The sequence below is a fragment of the Triturus cristatus genome, chromosome 11 (assembly GCF_964204655.1).
Source record: "Triturus cristatus chromosome 11, aTriCri1.1, whole genome shotgun sequence".
Classification (NCBI taxonomy): Eukaryota; Metazoa; Chordata; class Amphibia; order Caudata; family Salamandridae; genus Triturus; species Triturus cristatus.
Window position 1 is genome coordinate 150,807,051 of NC_140594.1, and position 21,400 is coordinate 150,828,450.

Below are 21,400 nucleotides of genomic sequence, written 5' to 3' on the forward strand. Positions count from 1 at the left end.
TAATTTATTGCTTACTATAAATATTAGTATTTCAAGGATGAGGAGGTGTGTAATATGATGTTGGGTATGTTGAGGTGTATATAATGGGTGTTAAAGGGCATAGAAGAATTTTATGAAGAACTGTGTATGTAGGACAACTCTTTTATTCCAAACTATTATTCTTGTATAGATCTTCCTCTTGACATTTTAATATAATTTGTATATTCAATGATGCTAAATGAAACTCATTATCTATCTGCTGCAATTAGTTCCGGCTTCACGGTTGGTATCAGTAGTTTGCTGTGAGAAACAACCTTTACCACACAGTCTTTACCACGCCAATGCATTGTCTTTTCCACATGTGTGTGTGTATGTGTCTGTATATATATACATATATATATATATATCTGTGTGTGTGTGTGTGTGTGTGTGTGTGTGTGTGTGTATATATATATATATATATGTGGGTGTATATATATGTGGGTGTGTGTTTATATATGTGTGTGTATTTTTACGTATTTGCTATAATAGGAGAGTTGGCATGTGTGCTTTCGGTCGGGGCTTGTGATTGTGGGTCCACTGGGGTGTGTAGGGAACAGACTGGGTCGTCGTGTGTTGGTTGCAGTTTAAATTGGTGCAACAATAAGGTCCACTCCATAGAGATGGGGGGTGCTTGCGTATCCCCTTCACCTCCTCCCCCCCCCTTAGGGGGCGATTCCGATCCGGGTCGGAAAGCACTCCAACCGAGCCGGATCCGGAGTGTTTTCTGACCGAGCCGGAGTCCTGCAGTCCGACCGAGCGAGTGCGATGCGGCCGTATGCTGCCGGACTTGGTTCGGTCGGACTCCCATAGAAGTCAATGGGAGCCGGTCGTACGACGCGTACATGGGCTCCCATTGACTGAACGGGTACGCCGCGGACAAGTGCCCCCCTACAGTGAGTACGCGTCGGAGCCATCCGCACCGTACAGGCCTGTGTTGGGGAGACCCATGGGTCTCCCCCTGTGTGCGAGGCTGCGGGTGACAGGGGGTCCGACGCGGACCCCCAAAGGCAACCACCCGGATGATTTGCGAGCCGGACACTCCGGCTCGCACAGGCTGTCCGACGCGTGCATCGTACTGGCTCGTTCGTGAATCACATCCATTGCATGCCACGGTTAGCTTACGACCAAGACGTACGGTGAGGTTCGTACCCGGAAACAAGTCGGTCGGTGAATTTCATGTAGCTCGCATCGTACTTGCTCGCTCGTACAGCTGTACAAGTCGGGCGGAAAACACGCGTATGGCGCGTAGATTTTTCCGGCCTGATCGCGTTCGGTGCCCTTCCGACCCGGATCGGAATCGGCCCCTCTGTGTTTCCTCCTCCGCCGTCGCCCATTTGTGTACTGCTCCCACCCATGCCGCAATCGGGGGACCCGTGGAGGATCGCCAATGCATAGCTATACTTACTTCTTTTAGCCAGCAATATTGCCAGTGAGACAAAGCGGAGGGACACTTTGTGTTGCTTCTGTTTCCAGAAGATACCTAATGTACAGGTTTCCCAGGTGTTCAGGTGTGAAAACCCCGTGAGATCCCTAAGTGTCTTGTGAACATTGTTCCAATACGGCTGTAGTGTGGGGCAACTCCAGAAAATGTGGTAGAAATCTGCTTCCCGTGATCGGCATCTGGGGCAGAGGAACTGGGTGTCTGGGTAAAATCGTTGGAGGCGCGCTGGTGTTTGATATGCCCTGTGCAGGATGTAGATTTGTATATATTTTTAAAGCGTGCGTTTCTGGACACCTTCTTGGGGTATTCGAGGGCCATCTCCGTTCTTTCTCATGTATTTAGAGCCCAAGTTCCTCCTCCCAAGTGGCCCGCAGGGCCTCCAGGGGTTTGTTTATGAACTCCTGAATGGCTTTATAGAGCCATGTGGTCGGGTGTCGCCTCAACCCCATGTGTATGATCGTGTGGATGACCGGGTGAGTTGCTGGCTCTCCCGTTGATAGGTCGTGGTATGATCGATAGCTTTCTAGGAGTTGGCGGTGAAGCAGAAACTGGCCAGGGGGGAGGTCATAGTCATCCATAAGCTGGCGGTATGGTCTAAGCTGTCCGTCTTCAAACAGAGACTCTATTTCGGTTAGGCCGTGGTCTGTCCATGCGTGAAGCATGCTAGTTGTGTAATATTTATCTTGTTTTGGCCAGCCGTCTAGCGGCAGCAGAGGGAAGAACGGAGGCGTCCCTGCCGGCATACGGTGTATCTTTTGCATGCATTTGCGTGCCACCACTACTTGTATGGGGTATGTGCGTCTCGGTTTGGTGCCTGGTAGTAACAAGCGGCGGAGTTCTGGGATGGGTACCTGGCCGGTCGCCGTGTATGTCTCAACTATGTGTCTGCCTGCCGTCCAGTAGGGCAGCCACTTAATTGTGCTGTCATGAAGTATGATTCGAAGGACGGTGCGCCCAGTCCTCCCTGTGTGGTGGGTAGTTGTAACATCGCTAGTGCTATCCTGCATCTGCTTGTTCCCCATATGAGCGAACTGAGGAGCAGGTCTAAGTCCCGAAAGAATGTTCTGGGTGGGATTACCGGCAGATTCGTGAAGTGGTACAGTAACCGCAGGGGACTATTATCATTTTGGCTAAGGCCACACGGCCGATCGGGGCTAGCGGGAAGTTCTTCCAGAAACCAACCGCTGATCCGATTCCGGCCAGCGCTATACGTGGTTACCTTCAAATATGTCGGCCGGAGAGAGGTAGAGACGGATCCCGAGGTAACGGGGGGCACCTGCACTCCAGGTCACTTTCTGGTCACCCAGCCATACATCCCGAGGGGGGAGGTTCGGGTGCAGTGGTTAAAGTGTGGATTTGTCCCAGTTTACTCTGAGCCCGGAGGCTTCTGCGAATTCTGTCAATGTTGCCCAAATGGGTGTTCGGTCCGCAGTAATGTCCCGGATATATAGTAAGAGGTCGTCAGCGTACATGGAGACACTCTGTATGGTATCCATTATGGGAATGCCCCAGTGTTCCCCCTCCCGTCGCAGCCGTATAGCCAGGGGTTCTACAGCGAGGGCGAAGAGTAGAGTTGAAAGCAGGCAGCCCTGCCTCGCGCCTCTGCACCGCGAATTCTGGCGATATGTATCGTCCCATGCGGATGCGCGAGGTTAGTTTGGTGTACAGAAGTTGTGTGTATGCCAAGAAGATGGGACCAATTCCTGCTTGTTTTAAGACCGAGAACAGGTATTGCCATGTGAGGGTGTTGAAGGCCTTCTCGAGGTCTAGGATAAGACAGGCTGCTCTGGGGAACGCTGCACCCGCTTGATCTTGGATATGAAAGAGGCGGTGTATATTTTGAGACGTGTTTCTGCCTGGAACGAAACCACATTGATCTGGGTGAACAAGGGGTCGTAGGATTTGTGTAAACCTGTCTACTAATATCTTCCCTAGTATCTTACAGTCGGCGGATAGAAGCGTGATGGGACGGTAGGAGGCTACCGGGTTAGCAGTCACCAGGTTCCCAACACGGTGGTAGCTTGGCTCGAGCGGTTGGGGTCAGGCACCGTGCTAAGCGTACGTCACACCCTCACAATAACCATGCGTTCATCCGTTCCAAAAACGACACTACACCGTAAAAATTATGAAAGAAAGAAGTTTGTCTTTATCTTATTTTCTCTTAGTTGCAGGTTTCAAAACATACATACAATACCATAAGACTTTTCTTGAAAATAGCAGGTCAAATAAATAATACCACAGTGGGGTTTCAATAAATAGGATCAGGTCATAAATAAACACGGAATAAATATAGGTGCAATAAATACAAAGGGCAATTAAATACTGTCAGACAATAAATACTATGCAGGAATAAATACCGTCAGACAATAAATACTATGCAGGAATAAATACAGTCAGACAATAAATAAAACGCCTTCAATAAATAATATAAGCAATCAATAACAATTGCAAATCAGATCACATTTATGAGGTAGTCTGGTTTTACTATGCCCAAGTACAGCTTGTGGTCATTTGGATGACATGGGGGGTGTCCCACCTAGATTGGTCAAGGCTGGGCCTGAACTGAGGTAGAATAAGGGTAACCTAAGGATCTGGCTCTCCCAAAATACACAACCCCTCACAGAGGTCACTACACCAGTCTCAGTTCACCCCTGGCACTCCCAGGCTGGTTCTAACCCCCCTCTAGCCCCATGAATGGTCTTTTAGGGCTCTACAGGGCCTCAGATGCCCTTTCTACCACTTACTGCCCTTTTCACGATGATCGGCTCCGCTCGGCGCCGGGTCGACGTCGCTGGACGGCTCCGGTTCGATGTTGCGTCGATCTGTTCCACTTGACGCCGTGTCGATGCCGTCTGGCGGTTCCGGTTCGATGTCGCTGGGCGGCCTCGGTTCGATGTCGCGTCGATCTGCTTTACCTGACGCCGGGTCGGTGCCGTGAGGCAGCTCCGGATCGATGTCGCTGGGCGGCCTTGGCTCGATGTCGTGTTCCGGCGTCACAGGGTCACGGTCTCCCCGCTTCCGGGTGTCTCCGGAGTGCGACCTCCACTCCTGACCTCCGTCGGCTCCACCTCGGGTTCCGGCGACTCCGGAGTGCGACCTCCACTCCCGACCTCCTGCGCGCTTCACCTTGGTTTCCGGCGACTCTGGAGGGCGGACTTCACTCCCCCGTCGACGCCTCACCTCGACCTCAGGTGACTTCCTACTCGACCTCCGGTGACTCTCCACGACCTCCGTCGGCGCCCTCTATCAACCTCTGGCGGCTCCGGGTACGACGTCTGCTTTCTGTCAGCGCCACTTCTCCACCTCGGGCTCCAGGTCTCCAGGCTTCTCGACGTCAGGACTCCAGGAGGACACTGCTGTACAGGTCAGGAACTTGCTGGTCGTCTTCTTTAAGGCCTCTTCACAATATTTAGGTCCTTAAGATGGTTTTTCTGGTCTTGGTCCCACACAGGGCTCTAGGCTGGGCTTGGTCAGTAGGGACTAGCATCAAGGGTGGGTTTCTGGACCCCACTCCAAGCACTGGTTTCCACCCCTGCTGCCTCACTCCTTCCGAATCTCTGTCCTCTCTCCTCTCCAGTCAAGTGCCAACTGCCAACCTGAGATGGCCTCCCAACATTCTAAACTGCCTCTAACTGTCACAGGGTTCCAGAATGTTACGGAAGGTTCTAGAAATCTCCAGTGGGTTCTGATGATGTCACAGGTGACCACCATTTTGTGTCACAGGCCCTCAGACAGAAGTTCCAGGGGTAGGGAAAATGGCTCCCTGACCCTGCATCAACACTAAAAAGTCTGGTGGTTCCCAAAAAGGAAAAATTATAACAGGGTTTGAGGCAAAAGTGGGACAAAATAAATAATGATGAGGAGGGACCACCCAAAGGGCTGACAGGTCTAACAGAGGCCATCTGGTGTGGGTCGCAATTCGGTTTCAGGAAGGTTACAATAACTGATTCCCGGAGGGATCTTGGTAGTTCTCCTTTCTCTAGCGCGGTTGCGAACATCTCTACAAGGCGGGGGACCAACAGGAGGGAGAAGGTTGTGTAGTTTTCCAGGGGAAAACCGTCCAGCCCTGGAGCTTTGTTGCGAGCCAGTGCATGTAGTGCCTGGGTGATGTCGGCTGATTGTATCTCTGCGTCTAGTGCAGTTCTCTCCGCCTTCGTGATTTTGGGGATCATCAACGGGTCGAGAAAGTGGTCTAGTACTTCCTGCTCGGTCGGTGCTGGGCTACGGTAGACCTCAGAGTAGTATTGGTGGAACGCCAAGAGGATTTCCGCTTGGGACCGCACCAAATTTCCGAGGGGTCAAGCACTTCAGTAATGGGTTTCACGTCAGTGTCTTGTTTGGCTAGCCATGCCAGTAGTGTACCAGTTTTATCCCGCTCCTTATGCATCCTGGTTGCATACGCCCTGAAGTTGTACCAACTGAGGCCGGTGCTGGCGGCCAGGTACTCTGTCTTTGCTTTTGCCACTTGTGCTGCTGCCTCCTCAGCTGCGTCGTCTCGTTTGGTGAGGGCAGCTAGCTTTAGTTAGCGCTTGCCCCAGTGTCCGTTTTACCCCTACTATTTGTGTGATACATTCTCCCCAGGCCACTACTTTGTATGTGTCCCATTCCACTAATGTAGATGTCGCAGTTCCTGCGTTATTAGTGAAGTATTCCTGTATGCTTTGCTTCTGTTCATGTTTGAAGACTTGGTCCGTCAGGCAGGCCTGTGGTAGTCGCCAAGTGGGTACTGGGGGGGGTCTCCAGTTTAACCGCAGAATATGGGCGTCATGGTCAGAGGTGACCTGGCCTAGGTAGTCCATGTGTTGAACACATGACCCAACACCTTTGAGTCCTCCACTGGCTCCCCATCGAGAAGAGGGTCACTTTCAAACTCCTCACCCACGCCTACAAATCCCTCAACAACATCGGACCCAAATACCTCAACGAGAGAGTATCCTTCCACGTACCCAAGAGGAACCTCTTCTCTACCGACCTCGCCCTGGCATCCGCAGAAACAGAAATGGCAGGAGAGCCTTCTCCTACATTGCAGCCAAGACCTGGAACGAGCTCCCCGTGAACATCAGACGCTCCCTGACCCTGCAAACGATCAGGAAGGACCTCAAGACCTGGCTCTTCAACTGATCTGGAGCCACTCACCCCCTACCCCCCACCCCCCTGCGCCTTGAGACCCTCACGGGTGTGTAGCGCGCTATATAAGCCCCCTTGATTGATTGATAATCTGCCCTTTGGAGATCTATCTAGTTTATTGGCTAACATACGAAAGTTCTTAAAATGGAAAGCATAGCAATACATAAACAGATCAGGGAGAGCTAAACCCCCCGCCCCAAGCTTTCTCCTTAATTTTTTCCAGGCGATCCTAGGTCCCTTTGCAGCCCAAATAAAACTCCCAATTTTGCCCTGCAGTTTTGCTATGTCTTATCTCAGGAAGGTACGGGGTATAAAGTTAAAGAGAAATGTGATATTAGGGAGAATAATCATCTTAACGAGGAGGTGGTTGTAGGCCTGGCGGATAAGCCCGCTGATTTCTTTCATTTTAACAAAGATTCTGCCAAGGCACAAGTAGAGTGGGATTCGTACAAGGTGTACTTAAGGGCAATAATAAGTGTTATAACAATAGGTAAGCGGCGAGCTACACAGGTGAGAGATGAGGGGGTATAGCAAATATTAAGATGAAAGAAACTGAACTCCAGAAGGCCTCATTTGAGGTGTCATCCAGGATATCAACTCTCCGAGGAGAATTTGAGGACTTGCAGGCAGAGTATGAGGCTCAGCTCGGAAAAAGAATCCAGGACAGATGGAAAGTCAGTAAGCTGCAGCATTTCTCCTATGGCGAGCGGTGTAGCTCACTTTTGGCTTGGAAAGTTAAAGTAGCGAGAACCAGGAATTCGATACAGGGTCTGATAGATTTGGAGACCGGGGTGCTCTTAAAGACAAATGCAGACATTTGAGCGGAAGCTTTGAGGTATATGAGCAGTCTATATAAAGATGATCTACAGCCAAGAAAGGAGTGTATAGAGGCCTGGTTAAGGGAGCTGGATCTACCAAAAATAACAAGGACACAAGTGGACCCATTGGGGTCAGAGATCATGAAGGAGTAGATATTGGCACAATGTAGGAAAATGAGCGTCGGGAAAGTGTTGGCCAGATGGTCTTCCAGTAGAGCTGTATAAAGCAATCATAAAGAAGCAAACCCCCTTTCTAAAGGGAGTGTTTAACGCAATATATATGAAGGGAGAAGAAGCGCCGGCATCTTGGTTAGAGGCAATTGTGGTCCTAGTTTTGAAACCTGATAGACTCTGTAAAAACAGAATCCTATAGACGAAAATCCTTATTGAATGCGGATTAGAAGATCTTTTCTGGGATATTAACCTCAAGGGTGGCGCGGGTTATCGAGGGCATTATCCACATAGATCAGTGGGGTTTTATCCCGGAGCAGCAGTTAAACGAGCTTACGCATTTGATGATGGGGGTCATTGATATGGCTAAGCTCAGAAAACTCCTTTAACTGTTGTGGGGGTAGATGCGGCTAAAACCTTTGACAGGGTACATTGGGAATACCTTTGGGAAGCCCTTAAAAACCTTGGATTTCCCCAAAACGTAATAAGTGCAATACAAAATCTGCATAGGCTCCCCATAGCGAGGGTGTTGGTAAATGGAGAGCTCTGACTGGTTCCACATAACTAGAGGCACAATACAGGGCTGTCCCCTATCTCCCTTACTTTTTAACCTATATATCAAGCCTTTAGCGCATCAGATTAGAGCAGATATCACCATAACCCCTTTTAAGTCAGCTGGGTTGGAGGCCGTATGCAGACGGTATGGTGGTAGCCACAGTCTACAATATCCAGTTTGATGACGAGTGCTGAGGGTTTTGGCAAGATATCTGGATACAAGGTTAATGTGGACAAAACTGAAGTTATGGATTGGAACCAGGGAAAGATCAGCCCGGGGGCAAAATCCCAAATGAGATACTAGGGTATTTTAATAACTCCGAGATTGGAAGACATTGATCCAGCGCGACACCAATAATTGATCAGGGATCAGTACCCAATGACATCACACTAAAATGGCCCACACACATTCACCCAGAATCCCTGATGCGCTCGGATCAATTTTATGTACGTTCAATTCTTTTCCTTTATAGGTTTTTTTGCGACATCTTTTTATACATTTCTAACTTGTACATCAACTTTCCTTCCACTTGGTCGATGGACCAATTAGTTGAATAGTTGATGACAATGATAATACTATCTAACTAACTATTCAGTTAGCTAAATAATCACAGACTCTCGTTAAAGTTAATAGTAAACTTTATCTCCTATAAATGCTCAACTGCATATGGTCACAAAATACAAACCATGAACCTCACAAAGAGAGATAACATAGGCAAATTCAAATGAATACAAACTCATCCAATAGGCAATTACTTTATGCAATGAAAGAGTGGATAGATTAAGAGACAAAAGTTTCAGCAAAAATCATATGTGAAACATAATACACCTACGGAGGGGATAGATGAAGAGACAATAGTTTCACCTAAATAATACTTTTCAATATCAATGATGGCGTGAATAGGTAAAGAGACAAAGGTTTCAGAGACACAATACATTTGTAAATAAATGTTCAAAAGCGAGTTAAACTAAATACAAACCTAATGGTCTGTAGAAAACCACCCCCTCTGCCTAGGTGATGGCGGGGGTTCCCCGAAATAGAATCAGGGAACAAAGAATAAAAGGGACAGGAACAGGACAGGTCAGGAACAGCTAGGCCTCTCTGCACACCGACGGACAGCGACGCATCTCCCCTCTGTCTCTCCTGCCTGCCTAAGCTTAAACCACACCCGTAAAGGCACCCCAATTATACCCTAAAACTAACATGTCCGTCCCACATTTGTTGCAAACTTTCATGTAACTCGCAAGAGGATTGGTGGGCTTTGGAGGTGGTGGTGTCACACCACTGTGACTTCACCTATGATTCAACTAAATTATTGTTCGACATACGTTCCCAGGGTTTGGTTCTTAGCTCGTTCTCACGATCACTACACATGATACAATTTTAAGTCTTTATTCATAATTTTAACATCATCTGCGGAATGAGTCTCCGGTCCCACGGCTGGGCACATCACCTGGCAGTAACCCGTTACTCTGGCGTTTAACTCGTACATCTTTTCTGCGGTGCACAGTGCATCTGTCTTGCCTCTGACAGATTGTATTCACTCCTCGAATCACCCGTCCCACTTTAGCCAACTTAAGAAAGATGACGGTTTCATCAGGCACACTAAAGCAAAAGAATATAGACATGTGTTATATGGTAATGTACTTCCCACTGTTCACCACCCACCTTTGCACTATTCCCTGTTAGCTGATTTCCTAGCATAGCTTGTGGCAAAAGCGGCGTTAATTATTATTTCAAAACAGAATGCAACATGCAAATTCTGATGCACATGCGGCCTTGTCATGCAATATTTCTTGTTTCTTTCAAACCACAATGTTATTACAAGTTTTAAACTCTTTCATATATTATTTTTGTGTTAATTCATTGCATACGCAAAGCAATTTCCCTTGTGTTTATGTAAGGTGCATGTTAGTTTTTCTATCACTACTTACTGTTAGTACGTATTATGGGGGGTTTCTAAATGCGAACCCCTGCTCCATTAACATGCCGCGGGTCAACTAAGAAAAAATGAGCAAAGAGGTGGAGAGACTCTTAGTAAGATGGGCTGATCTGCCATTAAACATCTATGGTAGAGTAAACCTCATTGATGCGGTTATCTCTGAGTAGAGCTCCAAATGGTGCAATGTTAAGGTTGAAGATGACAGGAGACAGTATGGAGCCTTGGGGACTGCATGGTGATAGTGATCTTTCGTGACTTGGATGTGCCCTTGTGAACAAACTGATGTCTCTTGGAAAGGTATGAAGAGAACCAGTGAAGGGCATTGCTGTTGAATCCCATTTGAGGCTCAATGGTGCATATGAGGGTGGTTTGGTCGACCGTCGAAGGCAACTGAGAGGTCCAGCAATAATCAGAAAACGGGTCATCTTGATCTTTGGTCATGACGGCATCATTAATAATGTGTAAGGTACTAGTTTCCATGCTGTAGCATGATCTAAAGCCAGACTGGTAGTCGTGTAGGAGATGGTGAGCATTGATGTGGTCTTAGAGTTGGACATAGACTAATTTTTTATTGATCATGCCAATGAATGGTAGGTGAGTGTTGGAGCCAGTAGTTTGCAAGGACATCGGAGTCTAGTTTGGTTTCTTTAGGAGTGGGAGGTCTGGCCTGTCTTGAGAGTTTCTGGAAAGACACCTTGAGTGAGACAGGTATTTACAATAGTAAGTAGTGGTAACAGATCATTTCCAGACCCTTGGTGAAGGACGATATTAAGGAATCATCTTCATAAGTAGTGGCTTTGAGGGAGTTGAGAATGACAGCAAGATCTGGGGGAGAAAGAGGTCTTTGAAGGCTCACAGTTGCGGAGTTCTATTGGAAGGAGTGGGTGTGAAAATTGAAGTCAGTTGCTCTGCGAGTTGCTAGGGTGAGAGATGAGTTTAAGCAATAAGTGTTATGTGGAGAAGTCTTTTAAGGACCTAAAGGTTTGTTTTTCTCGTTTGTGCTGATCTTGGTTTGTTGGTGGGGCCATAAGCATGGAGACAGGGATGACAAAGTGGTCGGTCCAGTCCAGTGGATTGGGTAGTATGAATTGGATTATTGGTAATGTTGTGAAGTTATGGTTGCGGATGTGGCCCTTGGAGTGTTGTTTGACATGCTGTGCCATATTGAGTGTATCAATGAGCTGAAGAGGATGTCTGTTTTTTTTTGTCTAAGAAGTTGAAGTCATACGAGGGCGATATGTTGGATGGACGGGGTGTTGAAGAAATAGTCTATGTTGCTCAGTACACAGCAACTGCTATCTGAGTGGTTCCAATTACTTTCACCAAGTAAATGTCACTGTGTTGTGGAACTTGCCCAAATTAGTAATACAGAGTTCACAATCAACATAATTTGGCAGATAAGTAAACTCTAACAAACTACACAGTTCAAGGGGAGAGTCCAAGGGAATAAGTTTAGAGACCACTAAGGATTATATCCCCAAACAACTAGTATTATCAAACAATGAAAATCCTAGGGTCTATAGAATTACCGGAAGTGCCAGTAAACGAAAAAAGTAAAAGAGCAAAAAGAAACAGAAACAACACCACCTCCAAGTTATAATCTAGACTTGTGCGATAATGATCAACCTATTTGGTAAGAGTTAGCAAACACAGTGTGTCTAAGGGCAAATCCCTTTGAGGACGTAATCCCTCACTCACCAATGGTGACATGCTTCATCATAGGGACTCTCCTCCCAAAGGAAAATCCTAGTTCCTTTGGGGGCTACAACCCCCTCACCGAGAGGGAGGAGCTCAGGGATGTTTTGTTTGTAATTTTAGAGGATCGACTAAATCCACATATGATGAGTTATGTGTGAGTGAGGATGCAGCGCAAACAATCAAGAAGAATTGGTGAGTGTATGAAATCAAGTGATAGTTAAAACTGGCTAGGAGGCATCAGAACTATACTTTAATCAGGAGATGCCCACTGTCAGGATTAAAAAAGCAGTGAGTGCACCTGTGGTATGGATTTAAACCGCTATGGTGTAGGCTTAGATTGTCAACATGTTTCAGCCCTAGAAGACCCAAACTGGATCAGGCTTTCGTCAGGACCTTACAAACAAGCTACTGCCAAATGGAGTGAAAAAGAAACTGAAAAGGATATGGGGCCAGAGCAGTGTCATTGGCCTCTCATAGCAACTGCTGATACCTGTAATGAAAGGTAAATAACATGCATCAGATATATGCCCAAATATATCAGTCATGTGACTACACACTGAAAGTAGTCTGCTTAACCAATCTTGAAAAAAGAAGGGAATATCCACCTTACCCGCCAATGCTGGGTATAGGACCTCACCTCTACCTGGCAACCGCTCAGGAAGGCAGCACCTCTCTACAAAAAATATATTTACAGTTTGTAGAGTGCAAATACTGGTAGATAAACACTCAAAAGGAACACAAAGCCTGGTCATTTAGTGGTGAAAATAACCACCTGTACCAATCATATAAGCTGTGCTTCGTGTGTAAAGTTATTAAAAGAAGGAGGGATTCACACACAAAGATACCAAAATACCAGTGGTCAATAACTGTTATAATGGGTCTGGTACGCCAGAACAAACAGCAAAAGACTACTACACCACAGGTAGCCATTTAACCCCAATCACATATAAAAAAATATTTGTAAAAAAATGCACGCCCACCATAGGGACTATGTTCATAGTAATGGAGAAACCCATAATAAAATGTCTGTCTTGAAATGTGGACTATCACAAACCACAATGTTTTATACTAACTGTAAAAGATGGATAATACCATACCATTAATCACAGCAGTTAAACATCGTCTAGTTCCCAACAGTCCCCCAAACCAAGGCGATTTTTCTAGGGATCTAGAGTAAATACTCCAAAGGGACCAAAAGGATACCATCGCACTCACCTATCCGTCGGTACTACTCGCCCCAGAGAGCCTGCTGCCGGAGGTGAGTGTTCCACCGAGAGTCACGCTCTTAAGTACCCTCTCGATAAACCATTAATCGGCGTCCGGTGGTGTTAGACTCGCGCATGCTCAATGATCTTGAGCGTTAATGCGCATGCGCGAGACTAAGGATACTATACTAAGCGCGTGCTCCGCATTTAGGCACGCCCACGAACACTACCACGGAGGTGCTGTGCCCATGCGCAAATAGGATCTGCGTAAAAAGTAAGAAACTTGCTCATCCCTCCGAGTAGTTCTGACATAGTGTCTCAATGATGATAAAAATGAGATCACACGTGAGACTACAAAGGACGAGGGAAGATGTTCAGATCAAAACGGGATTACTGAGCGGTGGTATTATATGTTAAGGCGTTCCACTACGCTAACTCACTAATGTGGATATAAATGTAAGGAACCAAAAGTAATAAAATAAAACATGTAAGCTCCACAATAGCAGACACATAATAACCTAAACACATTACAAATATTCATAGAGCCCAACATCTAAAGGGCGCATGCTTATAGAGGCCCGAAAAAAAAAAAGGCTCTATGATAAAAACATTTTTTAAATTAAATGATCCTCAACAGGGTTGAAGTAAAAAAAAACAGGTCAATCCATGTAGATAACGTGTGTAGAAAATGGAAACTCCTAGAGAGTATCATGTGTGAAGGTATCAACTAAGGGCAAGATGAAAACCCTACATTGGGTGTCCCAATGGCGATATGTGGACATAGTTCAGTACAGGGTTAGAACTCCTCATAAAGAGACCCAAGGAATATCGTCATTCAGACCAGACTGGTGGGTATCTAGTTTGTAAACCCAACGCTGTTCCTTCTTGAATAGGAAAGCAGAGATGTCTGTCATAAGTGTGGGAATGAATGGATGTTCTAACACAGTCCATTTGAGATCTCGAGTAGTGTGACATGCCGTCACAAAATGTTGAGTTAGTTTGGTAGAGATTTTCTTACAACGGACAGTACTGTTATGTTCCAGAATACGTGTCTTCACTCTCCGTGTCGTCATCCCAACATACCGGAGTGAGCAAGGACAGGTGATCAAATAGATTAAATTACTACTATTGCAGTTTGTGTGATCAGTCGGATCCACGGTCTTGATGTGCCAATGTCAATCTCAGTGGTATGTGCAGTTTGTGCACATGCAGCACAGCTACCACAAGGGAAATGACCACGTACAGCTGGTAGACCCCACAGCGTATCTTGATGGTGCATAGCGGTCTCACGTGGACGAGTGTGTATAAGTCTATCCCTGATGTTGGTGCTTCTTTTGAAGGCAAAGAGATGACGTGGTAGGGGTGTAGTACCAATGTTTAGTATCTTCCAGTTTGTCAAAATACATTTCTTGATCTGATTAGAAAAACTACAAAAGGTGTTGACACAAGTAAGTCTATTCGTTGCCTCCTTGGGGCTGTTGGGTTTCAGCAATGCTTCCCTGTTATTATTCGCCGCACGTTTTAAAGATTGTTTGACCAATTTCTTGGGATAGTGTCTGGTGACAAGCTGATTCAACAGTACTTTGGCGTGTTCATGGTATTTGTCCATCGTCGAACAGTTCCTCCTAATGCGCAAAAATTGTCCAAAGGGCAAATTTTGACGCAAAGCTTTGGGATGGAAACTGTCAAATAACAGAAGTGAGTTTCTCGCCATGGGTTTCTTGTAAAGTTCGGTGCCCAGGCCTCCATCAACTGGAAAAATCAAAACATCCAGGAAGGGTAATCCTACTTTGCTAAACTCACAAGTGAACCTCAGGTAGGTGTTACGGGTGTTCAACCAGCCCTGGAAATCGTTGATGGAAGACTCTGACCCTGTCCATATGACGAAAACGTCGTCAATATACCGTCTCCAACAACGTATGTGGTGTCTGTAAGGATTAAGAGTACCCAGAATGTGTTCTTGTTCAAAACTATGAACATAGAGGTTCGCTAAACTTGGGGCGAACACACTGCCCATAGAAGTCCTGGACACTTGTAAGAACATCTGTTCCTCAAACCTGAAAAAATTCTCCTTCATGGCAATCCGGGCACAGTTCATGATGAAGGATACTGGAGTAATAGAGTCAGGAACCCTCTCCAAAAGTAAGGCCTCAATCTTAGATAAGGTCTCATCCTGAGGGATGCAGGTGTACAGCGATTCCACGTCAAATGAGACAAGGAACTCGCTACTAACATCGAATTCGACCGTTTCGATTAAATTGAGGATATCCTTGGTGTCTTTCAGATAGGTCGGCATATCTAAGACAAGAGGATGTAAAAAATTATCCACAAAGGTTCAAGCAGAGACCCCAAACCGGAAATGATGGGACGTCTCAGGTTTGAGGAACAGATGTTCTTACAAGTGTCCGGGACTTCTATGGGCAGTGTGTTCGCCCCAAGTTTAGCGAACCTCTATGTTCATAGTTTTGAACAAGAACACATTCTGGGTACTCTTAATCCTTACAGACACCACATACGTTGTTGGAGATGGTATATTGACGACGTTTTCGTCATATGGACAGGGTCAGAGTCTTCCATCAACGATTTCCAGGGCTGGTTGAACACCCGTAACACCTACCTGAGGTTCACTTGTGAGTTTAGCAAAGTAGGTTTACCCTTCCTGGATGTTTTGATTTTTCCAGTTGATGGAGGCCTGGGCACCGAACTTTACAAGAAACCCATGGCGAGAAACTCACTTTTGTTATTTGACAGTTTCCATCCCAAAGCTTTGCGTCAAAATTTGCCCTTTGGACAATTTTTGCGCATTAGGAGGAACTTTGCGACGATGGACAAATACCATGAACACGCCAAAGTACTGTCGAATCAGCTTGTCACCAGACACTATCCCAAGAAATTGGTCAAACAATCTTTAAAACTTGCGGCGAATAATAACAGGGAAGCATTGCTGGAACCCAACAGCCCCAAGGAGGCAACGAATAGACTTACTTGTGTCAACACCTTTTGTAGTTTTTCTAATCAGATCAAGAAATGTATTTTGACAAACTGGAAGATACTAAACATTGGTACTACACCCCTACCACGTCCTCTCTTTGCCTTCAAAAGAAGCACCAACATCAGGGATAGACTTATACACACTCGTCCACGTGAGACCGCTATGCACCATCAAGATACGCTGTGGGGTCTACCAGCTGTACGTAGTCATTTCCCTTGTGGTAGCTGTGCTGCATGTGCACAGACTGCACATACCACTGAGATTGACATTGGCACATCAAGACCGTGGATCCTGACTGATCACACAAACTGCAATAGTAGTAATTTAATCTATTTGATCACCTGTCCTTGCTCACTCCGGTATGTTGGGATGACGACACGGAGAGTGAAGACACGTATTCTGGAACATAACAGTACTGTCCGTTGTAAGAAAATCTCTACCAAACTAACTCAACATTTTGTGACGGCATGTCACACTACTCGAGATCTCAAATGGACTGTGTTAGAACATCCATTCATTCCCACACATTTGACAGACATCTCTGCTTTCCTATTCAAGAAGGAACAGCGTTGGGTTTACAAACTAGATACCCACCAGTCTGGTCTGAATGACGATATTCCTTGGGTCTCTTCATGAGGAGTTCTAACCCTGTACTGAACTATGTCCACATATCACCCTTGGGACACCCAATGTAGGATTTTCATCTTGCCCTTAGTTGATACCTTAACACATGATACTCTCTAGGAGTTTCCATTTTCTACACATGTTATCTACATGGATTGACCTGTTTTTTTACTTCAACCCTGTTGAGGATCATTTAATTTAAAAAAACTTTTTATCATAGAGCCTTTTTTTCGGGCCTCTATGAGCATGCGCCCTTTAGATGTTGGGCTCTATGAATATTTGTACTGTGTTTAGGTTATTATGTGTCTGCTATAGTGGAGCTTACATGTTTTATCTTATTACTTTTGGTTCCTTACATTTATATCCACATTAGTGAGTTAGCGTAGTGGAACGCCTTAACATATAATACCACCGCTCTGTAATCCCGTTTTGATCTGAACATCTTCTCTCGTCCTTTGTAGTCTCATGTGTGATCTCATTTTTATCATCGTTGAGACACTATGTCAGAACTACTCGGAGGGATGAGCACGTTTCTTACTTTTTACGCAGATCCTATTTGCGCATGGGCACAGCACCTCCGTGGTAGTGTTCGTGGGCGTGCCTAAATGTGGCGCACGCGCTTAGTATAGTATCCTTAGTCTCGCGCATGCGCATTAACGCTCTAGATCATTGAGCATGCGCGAGTCTAACACCACCGGACGCCGATTAATGGTTTATCGAGAGGGTACTTAAGAGCGTGACTCTCGGTGGAACACTCCCCTCCGGCAGCAGACTCTCTGGGGCGAGTAGTACCGACGGATAGGTGAGTGCGATGGTATCCTTTTGGTCCCTTTGGAATATTTACTCTAGATCCCTAGAAAAATCGCCTTGGTTTGGGGGACTGTTGGGAACTAGACGATGTTTAACTGCTGTGATTAATGGTATGGTATTATCCATCTTTTACAGTTAGTATAAAACATTGTGGTTTGTGATAGTCCACATTTCAAGACAGACATTGTATTATGGGTTTCTCCATTACTATGAACATAGTCCCTATGGTGGCCGTGCATTTTTTTACAAATATTTTTTTATATGTGATTGGGGTTAAATGGCTACCTGTGGTGTAGTAGTCTTTTGCTGTTTGTTCTGGCGTACCAGACCCATTATAACAGTTATTGACCACTGGTATTTTGGTATTTTTGTGTGTGAATCCCTCCTTCTTTTAATAGCTTTACACACGAAGCACAGCTTATATGATTGGTGCAGGTGGTTATTTTCACCACTAAATGACCAGGCTTTGTGTTCCTTTTGAGTGTTTATCTACCAGTAGTTGCACTCTACAAACTGTAAATATATTTTTTGTAGAGCGGTGCTGCCTTCCTGAGCGGTTGCCAGGTAGAGGTGAGGTCCTGTACCCAGCATTGGCGGGTAAGGTGGATATTCCCTTCTTTTTTCAAGATTGGTTAAGCAGACTACTTTCAGTGTGTAGTCACATGATTGATATATTTGGGAATATATCTGATGCATGTTATTTACCTTTCATTACAGTTATCAGCAGTTGCTATGAGAGGCCAATGACACTGCTCTGGCCCCATATTCTTTTCAGTTTCTTTTTCACTACGTTTGGCAGTAGCTTGTTTGTAAGGTCATGACGAAAGCCTGATCCAGTTTGGGTCTTCTAGGGCTGAAACATGTTGACCATCTAAGCCTACACCATAGCAGTTTAAATCCATACCGCAGGTGCACTCACTGCTTTTTTAATCCTGACAGTGGGCATCTCCTGATTAAAGTATAGTTCTGATGCCTCCTAGCCAGTTTTAACTATCACTTGATTTCATACACTCACCAATTCTTCTTGATTGTTTGCGCTGCATCCTCACTCACACATCATAACTCATCATATGTGGATTTAGTCGATCCTCTAAAATTACAAACAAAACATCCCTGAGCTCCTCCCTCTCAGTGAGGGGGTTGTAGCCCCCAAAGGAACTAGGATTTTCCTTTGGGAGGAGAGTCCCTATGATGAAGCATGTCACCATTGGTGAGTGAGGGATTACGTCCTCAAAGGGATTTGCCCTTAGACACACTGTGTTTGCTAACTCTTACCAAATAGGTTGATCATTATATCACAAGTCTAGATTATAACTTGGAGGTGGTGTTGTTTCTGTTTCTTTTTGCTCTTTTACTTTTTTTCGTTTACTGGCACTTCCGGTAATTCTATAGACCCTAGGATTTTCATTGTTTAAGATAAGTAAACTCTTCTAGTTCCAAGGCTAAAACTTCCACTATTCCACATCTAGTGGTGGAGGCGTTTGTGTCTGCCCATTGCCCACATCAGTGAATTAGCACCTTGTTTAGGGGTGGTGGTGTCTTTGTCAGTGATTTTTTTTATAGCACTCGTTATCTTAACTGAGTCTGTTTCTAAGCACTCCTAAATTTTACAAATGAGAGACTAAAGGCATAAATAAGAAGATTGTCAGTCCTAAGGTTCTGTTTCATTCCAGTTCAATAATCAAGTTACTTTCTTTGTACACTTGACTCGCCAAAGGCTGTGATAGCAAGAAAAATAGGCTTGTTCTGGTGCAGTAGAGGGATCGTAAGACAATTAGAGCATAACACATTATTGGCAAATCTGTGGCTGTTCTAGAGACATGGGGCTTAATTTAAAGGGAAGTATGGAATGAACCCCTCAAAATAACTTCAAGACTTACAGTTCACACCATGTGCATGCTTCACTCTCCCATGTCCACCTTGCACCCCACTTCCTTGACCCCAAGACTGTGGCATCAATGAGGTCACATCACAGACCATACATTTTGGCCTCAGGGAAAATGTTTGCAAGCACTTGTGCTTCGTGGTATTACTTTCCTCGAGTATTCAACTGCAGAAGTAACACAGCTAAAACTGTTATCTTTTGGTACATTCCAGAGGGGACACCATTTTTGAGATGCTGAGAGGGTAAATGAGATACATAAAAACTTTTTACGAGTAGTCTGTTAATTGTTGCAATGACAAAAGGGGCCAGAGTCTCTGACGCTGTCCAGTATCCCTGATTAGCATTCAAAGGTATTGACCTTGGAATGAGCATGGATGTAAATGTGAACAAGAGCCATCAATAGCACAATTGCATATGCAGCATTTTTGATAGAGACTTCTAACTGCAGATTCCTCACCTTTTTAAAATATTTGTCCGGGTGTCAGACTGAATCTGGATATATCTTGAGAAGTACCTTTGCATGCCAGTAGGTGCTGCTGTGTGGCTCCGTGATGACATCGCTCCGCTCCAGAAGTTACATATATGGGCCACCTAAGTGTGTTGGTGTCGGTTCTTTTCTTTCCATGCCAACAGACGCAGATCCGGAGCTACCCCTCATCTCTTCGACAACACAATTTCAACTTTTTTCAGAAATGTATTTTCTGTAGTATGCAAGTGAAATGTCAAAGCCTAAATCAACAGGGTTTAAACCTTGCAGTGAATGTCGCAAACAAATGTCTGCGACAGACCCGCATTTGGTTTGCCTATAGTCTGACCATAAATCTGAGGCCTGCACTGACTGTGCCTTTATGCACCTCAAAGTCACCCGGAATTGAGAAGCGAAGCTGTTTGAGTGAAAATCCTCTTTGTGACCGTTTGAGGTTCAAGGGGAAGTCCAGACCCTGCTCCAGAGGTAATTCCACCAACAGATTGTCATTGTGGTCCACAATCTTCGAGTAAGTTGAAGAAAAAGAGCAAAAATTGCTAGTGAGACTCATCCTCTTCCTGGCTCTTTCGCTCTCCCGAGCAGGCGCTAGGTCTCGCTCCGTTCTCTCTCGGTGCAGATTCTGACCCTCGTCCCGAGCCGACCCAAATTTCCAGGACCGTCTGCGACATCGTAGCAAATCAAAGACTTTTTTGATGCTGTCCTAAGGCTTTTTGCCACATTACCAGCTCCCTTCTGGTGGGCCTTCAGGCCCCAAGGAGCAGTGAGTGCTCCCAACTGGGCGTCCCCTGGCGGGTATGCCCTCCGACCAGTCGTGCCCTCTGGTTCCACTCCTGGTTCTAGACTGACATCATTACCTGCTTTCACTTAGGTGTCACCTCCAGCGTTATAGCGTGACCCACCGACACAGATGCCGGAGAATTACGGCCAACCCATAATGTCCAACGCCGAAACAGCGCTTCTCCGAACAAAGTTGCGTGCTTCTCTCATGGAGCTGCAGCCTGTGGGTCCCCTTCTGATTCTGATACTGTGCCCCTGCTCCTTGAGAAGGCTCATGTTCCTCACATTGTTTAGCACTAATTCGGTTAACGGTGGCTATGAAGCTGAGGGCGGGTATACCTCCAAGGTGCCAGTGATGTGGATACCTCTCCGGACACTGGGTTAATTGTGCCTCTGGCCCTGTCTCAGAGGAAAGTTCATCCTTTGCAATGGTTGTGCGGAGGGCAGCAGAGGTCCTGGACCTTCAGCTCTCTACCGAGGAAAACAATACCAGAGTTTTAATTGATGTGCTAAAGCCTAGTCTGCCAAGTTCCGAACCCCTGCGTCCCTTCAACAAAGCTCTAACAGACATACTTTTGGAGACCTAGGCTGAACCCTGTCATGGGTGCGTTGTTAATCTGCAAGTTCCAGGCGCCATTGCCCGGCCCCAGGTGCCCCAGACTTCCTGACCTAGCACCCCATTCCTGAGAGCCTTGTGGTGCAGGCTACGGCCAGCAAGATCAACCCAAATGTATCCCGTTCTACTCCCCCTGAAAGGGAATCAAAGTGGATAGAGACTTTTGAAACGTGGGTACCCTGCGCTCTGTGAATGGCAGCTGCCTTTTAGGACACTAAACCCATTCTTTG

The 21,400-nt window shown here is 45.9% G+C and overlaps 1 protein-coding gene across 3 annotated transcripts in view; it reads left to right on the plus strand.

Annotated features, from left to right (window-relative positions):
* MPHOSPH9 (M-phase phosphoprotein 9) overlaps positions 1–21,400 on the plus strand; it is a 493,866-nt gene that overhangs the window by 288,264 nt on the left and 184,202 nt on the right. The window lies entirely within an intron of this gene.